Source organism: Bombus fervidus, chromosome 9 (assembly GCF_041682495.2).
Source record: "Bombus fervidus isolate BK054 chromosome 9, iyBomFerv1, whole genome shotgun sequence".
NCBI lineage: Eukaryota > Metazoa > Arthropoda > Insecta > Hymenoptera > Apidae > Bombus > Bombus fervidus.
This window is the reverse complement of record NC_091525.1, coordinates 12,808,422-12,821,753: the sequence shown is the minus strand read 5'-3', so window position 1 is coordinate 12,821,753 and position 13,332 is coordinate 12,808,422. Positions and strand designations below refer to the sequence as shown.

At 41.7% G+C, this 13,332-nt stretch overlaps 1 protein-coding gene across 1 annotated transcript in view; it reads left to right on the top strand.

The window, feature by feature from the left end:
- Positions 1-13,332, top strand: part of LOC139991015 (spondin-1) — a 196,266-nt gene that overhangs the window by 170,358 nt on the left and 12,576 nt on the right. The gene's annotated exons all lie outside the window — the stretch shown is intronic.

The window sequence follows — 13,332 nt, the reverse complement described above, 5'->3', positions numbered from 1 at the left end:
ATGGAAACGAGAAAAAACATAGATTCAGAATACGGTAAAAAAAAAAATAGAAGCATCAAAAGAATTCCAAATTTTCCAAATCTTTCAAAAATACACACGTAGCAAGTCCATAAAATATTTCCACGAGTTCTCGAAAGACTCGCGAGCCGCTCTAAAGTCAACGAATGTGTATAAATATTCCCCAGTTGTTTCGTCGACTGACGACCAGTAACATTCTCCCATTCCTCCTAAAACTTGCAAGCCTCGTCTTGCTAGCTGGCCGCGAATTCTCAGAAACATGACGCGTAGCCTTCAACTAACGATATAATATAATTATTCCTTATTTTAAACTACAAATGAAATAACATAATTCCACCCGCGTTTTAATTCGTCATAGTTTCTCAATGTTTTCATTGATCCTTTCGAGTGTCTTCTACCCAGTGTCGTCTCTTAAAATCGCAAAAGACCATTCGACCTATCGTGTCCATAGCGCGTGAAACAGATAAAAACGCACCGTGTTATACGAAAATCTGTCATTTTCTCGCTGTATTCTTCCGTAAAGCGTTTCCAGTTGCTTTGTACTGTTTCATCGTTAGCCACTCGGTAGCCGCAGACGGACGTTATTTTCGAATCAATTATCCGCGAAAGTAATTAAACCGGCGACGCGCTCAAGCACACTATTTTCCAGTGGCAACGCCGCAAAACATTCGAAATTCTCGTCGTAATGGTGAACCCGGTCCTCATAAATCTGTGGTCACCCAGGTCCACCGAGTGTCCTGCGACCGCCATTCCTCTTCGGACGAGATCCCCCTCGGCATTGCAGTCTGTCTGCAGATTCGCGTATGCACTTCCTTCGAAAACCTAACCCATCCACGCGACGCGTTCTCTCTCTCGTTTTGCACGTGTTACATGTTTCCGACGCCCAACTTGCCCAGCAAAAGATACTTCCGCCTGATGGTTCGACTAATCGTCCGCCCAGCTGCTGGTCTCTACCAGATTCTATCCGAGGCAAGAACATCTATTCGACTGGATGAACTGTTGCGAATAAACAGCCGTTCATAAATATGTCACCTACTGATTTCGTACGAAACGCGACAATCTATCTAAATTATGAACAAAACTATTAATCGATTAAAATGTTATATTCGTGCAAGTTTGCGAGGTAATTATATAAGAATGGTGTAAAAGGTATAAATTATATAAATTATTAAGCTTGATATAGAATGGCTGATACAGCTGAAGAGTTTCTATAAGTTTCAGAAAGAAAGTTTATGCAATGACAATTTTCGTTTAATTATCAGCGACAGTGTAACCAAACGTTTATATTCGAGAGAGCCGACGAGGATTTGCATCGAAAAGAAAAAATCTCATTGACGCTGAAGCCGCATTAACCGTTCCGCCAGGCCGAAAGAAACAAAGGAAAGAATGATTTAATCCGTAGACGCAATTAAAAAAGAAAAGTTATCACGTTTTTGCTACAAACCGGTGGTATCCAAAAGGCAGAAGCCGCGAAACTTTAGCGCTCTACTTCCACTTTGTATTAATAGGAATATTAGAATATCGCGATATTACGAGCCAAAATTTCTTCAAAAGGTAAATAGAAGCTGGTGCCAAAAAATGTTGTAGAATTTGAAATAAGCCTAAAAAGCGATACTCCGAATCAAAAGGCTCTTTGAGATATTAAATGGAAATTCCGCGTTTTTATCTGCTGGAAATATTATGTTTCCTCCAAAGTTTAGACTAACTTTGGATCAAAGAGCTTAAAATCAAAATCAATGAGCCTAGCTAGGCGAAAGTTTTGTCGAAACTAGTTATCTGCAGCACACGATCGCACGTGCATCGACTCTATAGAGGCGTATTCGTCGAATCGTTCGTCTCATTTCGACTGCATATCGCATTTTCCAGTTGGAAAACTAAAGCTCGTGACCGGTGCAAGTTCGGAATAGAAATTGTTAATGTCAGATGACCGACGAGCGTGTCCAAAAACCGAACGGCGAAATTTATGCGAGTTATTCGAGTTATTCGCAAACTAAATTTTCCACCAGCTGTTCTACCCTCCGTCCCTTGCGCTCACGTTCGTGATCGAACTTTCCGATCACAGTCGCCGCCGTTGTAACCGAATCACGAACCTTTTTTTCCTTCGGTGAAAACCTCTGCCAGAGGGGCAAAAAAAAAAACATTTCTCGAATAATCGTGTTCACCACGTGAGTTGTTTCGATCGATTAACTCGCCTCGATAGACCTCGGAATTGCTCGTCTATCGCGAATCATTCAATCGCCTGTACTACTGTTCCGCGGTATGCCGACACGTACTTATTTTTGACGCGATATACACGTTACCGACTGTTGAGAATTTTGGATCTCGATAGCCGAAATAATGCTATAGGGACGCTACATTTACACTTAAAATTTATGTTAGAATAATTATATATTTATTTGATAAACGATTTCAAAGATATTCGTCGATACACACTTGCACGCGTCTCACCTTCTTCCATACCAGAATATTAAAACTGAACAGTTTACATTCGTTTGTTTTCGAGACACATACTTCCACACGCTGATGTTCACATACAGGTATTACTACTACGCAGCTAATCTAGTCTAGCACATAAAATTATACTTATCTCAATACCTACAATGCGTAAAACGCTTTAAAAATCTATAAATGTAAAATAAAAATAAATTATTCGAACGCCGTAAGACCGATACTAACGCATACGCTGTCACGGACGTACAATTATACGTAGAATTTGGTGTGGCGGTGGTAGTGACGGCGTTTTCCCAATGTCTCGGAGACTAAGACGTAGGAAAAAGTTGTTCGGAATGTTGAATTTTACAACATACTTGAATTTCGTCGAAATCAGCGAAGTGTACCCTTTTATGCACAATTACCGTCCTTTTCTTCCAGTAAGAAAGTCTCGTGCTTTACTTTGCATTTTACTTCTTTTTCTAAAGGCTTTTTCATAACTCTCTTCTCGTACTTCGTCTAAATATTACTTCTCGTTCTATATATTCTTTAGGTATTGTATATACAATGCGTAGGAGAAAAAAAACTATAAAATATATTAAAGTAGCACGGACGTTTCATGCTTTAGCCGAAAACGACGCGCATTCTACAAATTTTCTAGGCATTATATAAAATTCCACGTTTTACATTTTACATTGCACGTTAAATTGATTTAATTAAATCAAATCCTAGAGAACTTGCAATGGTAATTCAAATAAAATGATTTAACTATCTCAAATATATTATTACCGTCTTTCAACTGGATAATCTAAATTTACACCGATTCGATGAAAGGGTAGCAATTGCTGCTTCTAATTATTAATTCGCCATTAATCCGCACGCTCTGATCAAATTCGAACACCGTTGCTACAAATCAACCGAAATTCTCGGTCAATCACGAGCAACGTAATATATTCCATCGCTAAATAGGTTGCTTAACATCGATAGTCTTCTCTTACAAAATTAGTTCTTCCGTCGAAACGGTAAATAGAACCATTCGTCAAAGAGAATGGAAGTTAAATGGCGTGGTAAAAAAAGAAATCTACGATACATGACACAAGCTGTGAAAAAAATGCGCCCGAGTTGGTCCCAGAGCCGCGTGCACGGAACTTTGTGTACCAGTGAAATTTCTTGGGAAGTTGGTTCTCGGAGAAAAATTCATTTTCGAAGTGAAAACCCATCGCGAGAAGCGGCGAGGAATTATGCAAATGAAGAGCAGCGAGGTTGATTGCGCTAATGCAACGTCGTTTTCTAAACGAAGCGGACCGGATTAGCGAAGAGCGGAGAGATCGTATAAAAATTTTTTACGACATCCAGTTACTCGATGGATTTATACTTCCGGCTTATAGAAACTCCTTATTTTTACATTTCCCTGAAGAACTCGGTCGCACGATCGTCTACTTATCCGCTGGCAGAATCATCGGCGCGAAATCGAATGAAAACTTTTGAGAGACTGCGTTCCATGCAATTTCGAGGTATTCGATTCGAAGTTTCGTAACGGATCTACAGTCGATGCGAGCACAAACGAATGGAAACGAATCGAATCGACATTTGTTTAGCAGCGCACGTTCCAAAGTTTACGACACGGATGAAAATATTTCCTGTTTTTCGGAGACTTTGATATTTAGTTTATTACGGACGTATTATAGCTGACGAAAGTGTACGAACGATTACCATAAACGTTTCCGTGTATATAGCGTATGTGTTACACGAAGTATCTGGAAATTTCATTGATACGTAGAACAGCGTGGAAGGGTTTAACAACATTCGCGAAACTCGTCCTTATTATTTCGATTACTCTGCGTCATCGAACTCGATCATCGGCTGCAGCACTTGGTTATGGTAATTATCAGTAAAAACACTCAAATATTTATCGATAATAACGAGCCATTATCGTTGCATGACGAAAGCGTTGTCCGTAACGCCAGACGAGCGTGTTAATGCGCGATTGCGCGAAAATTAATACACGCGGAAAGATAATTTTACAGCAACGGCTATGGTAAAATACGAAACGCTCGTGTAACCATTTACTGGCCATTTCGTGTAAAATTGTGTAAAACTTGACACCATACGTAATACCTATTACTTACACGAGGGAACATAGGCGAAGCTCCTCTTTCGAAGCATCGACCAACACGAAAAAGCTTCGATCTCTAAAATACCAATTCTCTTTGCATTCCTCTCGTTCTTTGCTTAATTCCTTAACAACTAAGCAGCTTACGGCAAGTTAAAAATCCGACTACCAAAACCATTGAAACCGCCAATCAGGGCGAAAGGTTTTCGATCTGTAAAATACGAACTCTTTGCATTCTTCTCGTTCTTTGTGCAATTCTTCGATAGTTAAGGTACTTATTGCAAGATACACGGTGCAGTACGAAAACTGGAAACTTGTATAAGCCCCCGTGTGTAGTTACATTATGTTCCAAGCACCAACAAAGTTGGAGCATCGTTACGTGTGTATCGGTTTGCATCCAACTCCCACGAATATGGGAAATAACTCTCGTTCCGCGGATAACACGATTAGCCTGATCGAAAACGTTTCAACTTTGCAAGTCAATCAGCCAACTATTCGGCCTGGTTGAAACCGCCACGAGAACCATACAAATTCGGACCGTCCCATTGGAGACGATTCTGGTGAAAGTCACTGCTGCTAGATCATGCCAATATCGAGCGACTAATAAATTCATATTACTAACAAATATAGTCTGGTCGTAATGAATGATGTACATGACGCATCGTGTATCAAAGCCTTACTGGCAATTTTCATGGGCAAACTACGGATTTCTATACAAATTCGCATTTTTATGAATATAATTTTAACTCTAAAACTACCACAACGGTCAAATCGGCTGGTTTTGCAATTTTATTTTTAAAAATTCCTACTTCGTGTTATATTTTTGATGTAATGACTTTCGCAACGATAACTAAAAGAATAATATAATGAATTTTATTTTGTTCTTTATGCATTCAAACTCAAAATAATTTTCTATTAAGGCGACCAGTTTCCACGTTTTCTACAACTTGCCACAAATGCTTACTAAATGTTATAGAAACTACTATACTCTGGATACTTTATACATCTTTATAAATTATTTGCATCCTGCTTTTCACTTTCAAATTTCTCATAAGCGCGTAAAAAGTGCATAGTCTGTTAATGAAAATAAAAAACCGTTATCATGGCAAGTAGGTTAAGATGATAAAACGTAGCTAAAAAAACGCTCTTTCTCCCTTCAACACTGGGGAAAATTATCTTGCTACCGTACTTAATAAGCTTCTGTTTACTTGCTACGAAGTTCCCTTTCTCATCAACCATGCGACTATTATAAAGTCAATGGTAGAAGCAGTTTCTACGAAAACCAAGTTTTTCCCCGTGTAAATAAATGTCCGGGAATGCGGTTGACAAAATTCGTTACAGATACCTTTATAAGCGAATAAGTTTCCGGTTGACGACGATGCAAACAGTTGTGGGGCGAACCAGCAGAGGATACGGTGGTAGTTCATCCGGGGAGAGAGAGAGAGAGAGAGAGAAAGACAGACAGAGACAGAGAGAGGAAGTTCCGGAGAGATGCGGAGAAAGCTCGGGAAAAGACGAGTTTGGCCTCTACGTTACACACGTGCGTCATCGTCTAATTTTGAATTCTCGAAGCGCAACCGAGGATCACGTGATCCAGCGACATGCACCTTCGTCGTTCGAGCAGAGCAAACCACCTTTCGAGGAGCGCGATACCCGGCCGCAACGCGTTGCGCCCCTGTTCCGGAAGTAATAACACTGCCGAAACTCGTGTTGCCGCGTACCATGAGCTTGATTCACGCACACCCTCTCACCCCCGTAGTCAGATTCTGAAACGCGGGACTGTTCGGGGCAGATGGAAATTCGCGGTCGGACAAGCAGAAAAGGATTGTTTGCGAAAAGGGAAAAATGAAAATTCACGAGCATTCGTTCGTGCTTAAAAAAGGGTGGCCCTTTCAAAGGGATATCGTTCAAATGGAGGGTACGCGGATTGGTTGATAGCGTTGGTACGAGGATTTCGCGTGATTGTTTAGTGCGAACGACTGGATTTCGAGTGCTACAACTATTGGCTTGTCCCAAAGTTTCTTTCGTTTTATACGGAAATACCAGATGCACGATTCTTCCTATTATTTGCTTCATATCGCTTTATTCGATTACGTGCGATCCATTTTCTTCTATTAAAACAAAGACCGCAACGTTTGACAAATTAGCTTTCATACTCGTATAAAGATGCATTGCTGTAGAAGATTGCAACCAAAATTGTATATTTAATTCTATTGTATTTAATATCATGCTTTTGAATAATTTTTCCATACTGTTTTATCTTGCACTATATCGTACTGTATATTTTAAAAGCTACGGCAGTTTTATTTCGCGGTCGAAACTGTTCTATATTCTTATCATCCACCCTTCTGTGTGTTGTGTATGTATATTAAAAATGGTTATGGTTAGCGGTTATAATAAAAATTCCTACAATAGGGGAATGAACGAGACTAAGAGCGTACTAGAGGCTGGCACAATAACATTGATATACATAAAGGATTTATCCCTGGAACGCTTAATGACGCGATAAACAAAACGGTAGACTATCGCCAAATTAAGCAGAATCCTACAGGCACGAAAGTGGTTTTCGTTTTTGCTCGGCAACAAATTATTAATTCGTTCTAGCAGAGACAATAGGACACGTAAACTGCATAATTTATAATATCGCAGAATTCCCTCTATTTGAACAGTTCGTACAAGCCGTATAAATGCCTAGTAATAGTATTATTACGTAAACCCTGGTCTGGCTGCAGGTTCAGCGTGCATTGAAAATTCATCGGGCGAAGAGTGGTCACGTGTTGCACGTTTATTACGAATTTCCGGAACACGGTGTTAAAACAAACGAAACGTTCTCACCCGCAAAATCCGAAAGCGAGCACAGCTTCGAGAATTACCCTTAGAAGCGCCATAGTGCGCATACCAAACATCGTATCTGCATCGCGGTTCATATGAAATTTCTCTGTCCATTCGATGGACTTCGCGCACGTCCATACGATAGAAGCGAATATCGAAAAGTGGAACTTTACGAGTTCTGAAATCTTCGAGTGTACGCTGCGCGAAACTTTGCTTTCGCGAATTTCACGAACAAAGGAATATCGTTGAGTATCGGAAGCTCTCGTAAAGCAAAGGGAAGAGCGAAATATAGAAGCGATTGGACTTTACTCGTTTCGTATACCAACGATTAAATGGTTCGTGCGCGATAATAAACAAGTTAGCTCAGATTCGAAAAGGGAACCTGCTAAAAGAAAGGTTTATAAATCCATAAATCGGTGGCTGGTGTTTAGCATTTTTCATATATAGAGCAAACCTGAACTGGCAACAATTTTCAGGTATATCTTTAATCTTCTCTTTTTCTTCCCATAAGTACGATCGAAGTTGTCTTCTTAGTACTGCGAACCCTTCGATTAAGGAAACGCTTCGATCGATGAGAAACAGCCACGATGATCGATAGATCTCGCTTCGACTCGAAGATGTCTCGGTACGTTCGAACAACAGCCGTCAACAAGAGACGATTGGAGAAAATTTCGACCAAATAACCGTGTCTCGGGGTTGATTAAAAGAGAAAGAAGAAAAGGCTGGAACCATGAATCTGGCTAAAGAAAATATCGCGAAATTCGGATAAAAGGGGCTGGCAGCAAAGCAATTTGCATTCCAATCTCTCGCATCTCCGGTGCTCGTCGGCAGTTGAAAAAGCAGCAACAACGAGAAGGTTACAACGAGAAAGTAGCACGTGGAAGGGTCATTCGCTGGGCGGCCGCCGACCCAAAAACTGATCGTCGAAATTTATGCGAGTTGTTCGAGTTGCCGAGGGGTAAATAGCGGTACAACGTTACGCTTTCTCTCTCTCGTTTGTTACAACAGGATGAACCGAGGCCACCTGCACGATCCATTGGTTTTGCGTGACCGTTTTTGTGTAGCCGATGTATATTCGTGTAGATTAGGTTTCGCGCGACACGGAGCGTTAATGAACGAGGAAGTGTCGTTTGCACGGGACCCAGGAGGGGAGAAAATTTTCAAATTTGTGTTTACGCCCCGAAGCCAACCAACCCCTTGCTCTCTGCCCTCTACGTTACCAGTTCCTCCGCCACTCTCGTTCACCGAAGCCCCGAGCTAATGAACGCGTAAATGTACCGCTCGCAAATACGCGAGAAATTTATACTCCACGCGCTTCGTCCTCTTCGATTCTTTTTACTCTGTCTATTTCGCTCTGGTCCGAGCTTTTTTTCGTTCTTTTCTCCTCGCTCTCACAGATCAACCGGTTCCCTTCAAACGCAGGATACAGCAACCACCTTCGGTTTACGCACGCGTTACATTTTGCCTCGTGATTTCTACGCGTTCTAGAGATTCCAAGTCTTCGTTAACGCTACGCTGATTTTAACGTTATTTGATCGTTCGGCTGTACTTTGATACAACATGGTTTTAAAAATTCGGTTCAAAGAATCAAGGATGTACCTAGCAGGTAAAATATAACTGCTACTTCTGAGAACGATACTTCTCAAGAAAGTGGAAATCAGAACTTTTGCAGAGAACTCGACGAGCCTAATGAACTAAGACACGGTTTTAGTAATTCACTGATCAATTGGATACTAAAATTGTTTCTATATGAAAGACAAAAACAGTTGGCAATGCTTCGTCAAAAAATCAAACGTATTTTTCCTTACGTTTCGTAGATGACATTCTACAAAATCCGATAGCTAACGAGCCTTTCTCTCGAGAATTTTCACGCGCGTTACTCCCTCGTTTCGTAATTAAAAAAAGGTATTCGACTTACAATAAGCGTGAATCGACTGGCTTCCCTGGCGTCGAGCCGTCTCCACTTACGAACAGCTACGCTGAAAGAATCCCGTGCATTTATTGTCACGTCGTTCCTCCAAAGAGACGAAAGGATCACGCGACGAGAGAAAGAGACGAAGAAGGCGGCGGATCGAAATAAGCAAGCGAGAGAGCGAAACGCGTGAAAAGGCAAAAGAGAGCATCGGTGTGCGCAAAGCATAGGGAGAATTGCATATAGAAAAAGATATTACCGCGAGCCATGCAATGTATATACAAGGTAATTTTCTCAGTCGTACAGATAGGTACGTTTCGGTTGGGTGCGACCCGGTGCCACCAGCCACAACCTCCATTCGCGGCTTCCCTTTCTCCCTGACCAGCCACCCTTAGCCTTTCGGTCCGTCGAACCTCGTTCACTTCCGACCGTAACGGGGAAAAAGAAAAGCACGGACGAAAGAGAGGAGATTCGGTCTCGTAACAAGAAAGCGCGACCAACTTTCGTCCATGCTTTGCTTCTGTCTACCAAATTCGCGCGAGTAAAAGAGAACCGATCGAGAAGTACAGTTTCTCTCTTTTTCTGCTGTTCGTTACTATCTGGCTGTGTACTGGTATTGCGGTCGAACGAGACAAAGGCGGAACAAGTTCTTTGTTCCGTTCTTTATTCACCTGCGAGGCTAAGGGTCGTCACGACACCCGTCACGTTTACAGTCGCGTTAATTCGACGTCGAGTCCTACAGAGATTTACGCGCGACGCAACTTCCGACGACGAATTCCTGTCATAGTCGCCCACGACTACAAAAACGATGCACGCAGCTCGCATACAACGGTTGTGAAACAACTGAAATCAGTCGATGGTACTTGTTTGCATGGGTTGAGTCGCGCGTGTGTATTCGGATTTCAAAAGACTCGGTGAACTGGGATAATGGATAGCTAGCGAACTCGATCATAGGATCCCAGCCATTATCTATGCGGGCGAGTTATCCAGTGAAATTGGAAATTTTCACGGCTGCCATCCACATTCCGTTACGTACATATTTCCAGAGAAAGTAGAACTCTGGTAACGTGTGTTCCCTGAGTTTACGGAAGAGGTTTGTTCAGAACGCGTTCTCCAGTACCTAACGTTATTGGCGAACCCGAGTATAACGCTTTATTAGATTCTTTTCCGCCGAGTATGAGATATCCAGGCAGAGAAAGTTGGCGCTCTTATTGCAAAATTACGCGAGTCTGACGACCTACTCGAGCCTCGTTACCGATTAATTGGACGATCGTCTTTCCAACAACGATGTTAATTAGAGATTATTGCTAATCGAGCGTCCTCGTTTTACAAGGAGAAACTGGCTGATCCTAGGAAGTATCTTGAAAAGCGTATTAGAGGAAGGAAAACGGACTGGTCTCCTCGTTCCTGTTTCGGTCTAGTCTCTTTTCAACTATCGAGCTGTCTTAGAAGTTCGCATAAGATCTACATATTTAATCAACGAAGCGTACTTCCGTTCGCAAGCATTAGTATACGTGCGGAAACTCGGATAAAGCTTGCAAAATCGTTAAAAGACTTGTTAAACCCTTCGTTATCTTGTTTGAAACTACGAGCTATAACGAATCCGTATATTCTACGTTATGATAAGAGTCTCGTAAATAATCCTTGTCGGATTATTAAATATTTTCATCGGTCGATGCTCCGTTGATCACCTAACCCCTCTATGTAGCTAACGCAAATGACACACCTGTGATTGTTGAGAATCGTTGATCTTAATCGCCGAAATAAATGTATAGGAACCCTTGGATTACACTTGGAATTGATATCAAAATAGTTTTAGATTTATTTAATATGCGATTTACAAGATATCCGTCGATACATGTTTGCACTCTCTTTGTCTCATCATCTTCTTTATCCGCACTACCAACGAAACAGTTGCATTCATACGTGTTAAGGTTATTTGATGTATGTGGAATTACAGAAACGCGTGGGTAAATTGTAAGGTATTGTAAGTATATATATATTGTGGATATTAAAGTACAAAGTGTGGAATACAATGTAAACTGGTCCAGATCCGCACGCTAACAATGTTACCCTGAGACTAAATGAACCCCGAAGTCAACGTCGCACATGTACCGCTTATGGTTTGTCATCGACGCATTCTTTTGTCTATGCGCTATCGATGACCTCGGCGCTTGAGAAAACCGAAGACCAGACGTAGAGTTTTCTTAGAAGTGGCGATCACTTTAACAATACGTTTTACGAGATGCTGTGCACACACTCCCACACTCTCGTACTCATAAATGCGTGTCACTACTACGCGGCCAGCCTAGCGTTTTTTTTTTTTTTTTTACTGATTATTTGTTTGAATTTTTACAATTTGTCCAGAAGGACATTTGGTAAAATATTATAGCTTAAAGAATAAAAATATAGCATGTGGATGGTTACCCCCAGCGGGGTTCCATCTTCCAGCCTAGCGTAACACACAAAATTACACGTATCTCAATAATGATATTTGTAAAAAATAGCTAGTGGGAAGCGAGCGATGTTGTTTGAACAACCTGATAGATTCGTCTATACCCGAGGACCGTGAAATTCTTTTCGCTTCGTTTTGTCCTTTTCTTCTTCTTCTTTTCCTTTTTTGCTATTAGCGTTCGTGTTTCGTTCGATAGAAACCCGGTACTTTTGCCACAGACGCTGATAATCGATTGGAAACCATAATTGGAAGCTGCCACCGTACGTGAAACAATTAATTAGACCTTAATTAGCGCTCGGCCCAGTTTCAAAGCTCCGACAGTGGGTAGGTTCCAGAGGAAGCTGCAACTTCGACATCGTATCAGCCTCGAAAACTCGTGAAGGAGATAAAAGAACAGGTTTCGTCGCTATTCTATTTGATCCTTTTCTGTCGCTCGTTGACAAGACCTTATCGGTGTGTAATTATCTTGCCGCGTTCTAGGATACGATACGGCTCTAATTTCCCTTTTGCGATAAAGTTAATTCATTTAATCTACGCGTCACCTGGACACGCGCAATTAGCGTGTATCGTGTTACATTAACTTCCAGCTTCCACGCTTACAATCTCACGATATCGTAGAATTCAAATTCGTTTTTCTTCGAAGATATCTTGAAACGTTTATACCTTTTTCCTTTCTCTCTTTAACTTCCCCTCTCTAAAAAGAACAAAACTCTAAATCCTTCCTACAGAGGGGATGCGTAAAACGACGATTGTGCCAAAAATATTTCAATTGTATATAATCGTGTATCTTCGCGTAAGGATATTACGTAGCGATGTTTTAAATGGAAGAAAATAACCGATAAAGAAATCCGATTGCACGACGACGCTTTAATTTAAAAGTTTCGCTGTATCGTGAGAGATATCAGCCTTATCGAATTGCCATTTTCCAGCAGCACAAAAACCCAGAAATATTTCATAAAATCGGATGTCTACTCGCTTCCACGTAGGAAAACACGTGGCAAGAATACTCTGTCCCATATCTATCAGCCCTAGTAGGATATGGAAGGCGTTCCGATAAGATAGAGAAAAATATTCAAAGTTATCGGCGTGCCAGGTACCGTCTTTTATGCCGTTCACGGCGTGCGTTCACCTCGATAACCATAGCGAACTTTTGGCCGCTTTTTGGTCGGCTTCCGGTACACATTCGACAAAAGCAGCCTGTCATCCGGCTCGCTTTTCTCCCGCTGAATGAAAAAGAAAGCGCGGACGAGCCACGGAGAATGGCAGAGCAGAAACGTGGAAGCAGAATGAAGGCACATGCCCACGGAACCGCCATAAAGTCTCGTTCCCTTTAATCCGGTTGAACCGATCGACCTGATCAATCGCGACTGTGGACCCGATACTTCGTCGATGTACGTCCCTCGGGATATCCTCCGCGGCAGAGAACTAATCACGGAGTGGAAACTCGACGCAGTTCGAGACTGGTGGCTCGGTTGGATTGTCGCGTTTGAAAATTTCATTCGACAACGTTGGCCAAGCATTTCCGCGACCGACGCGCGAAATTGAGTTTCATACGTACTCGTGAATCCGAAT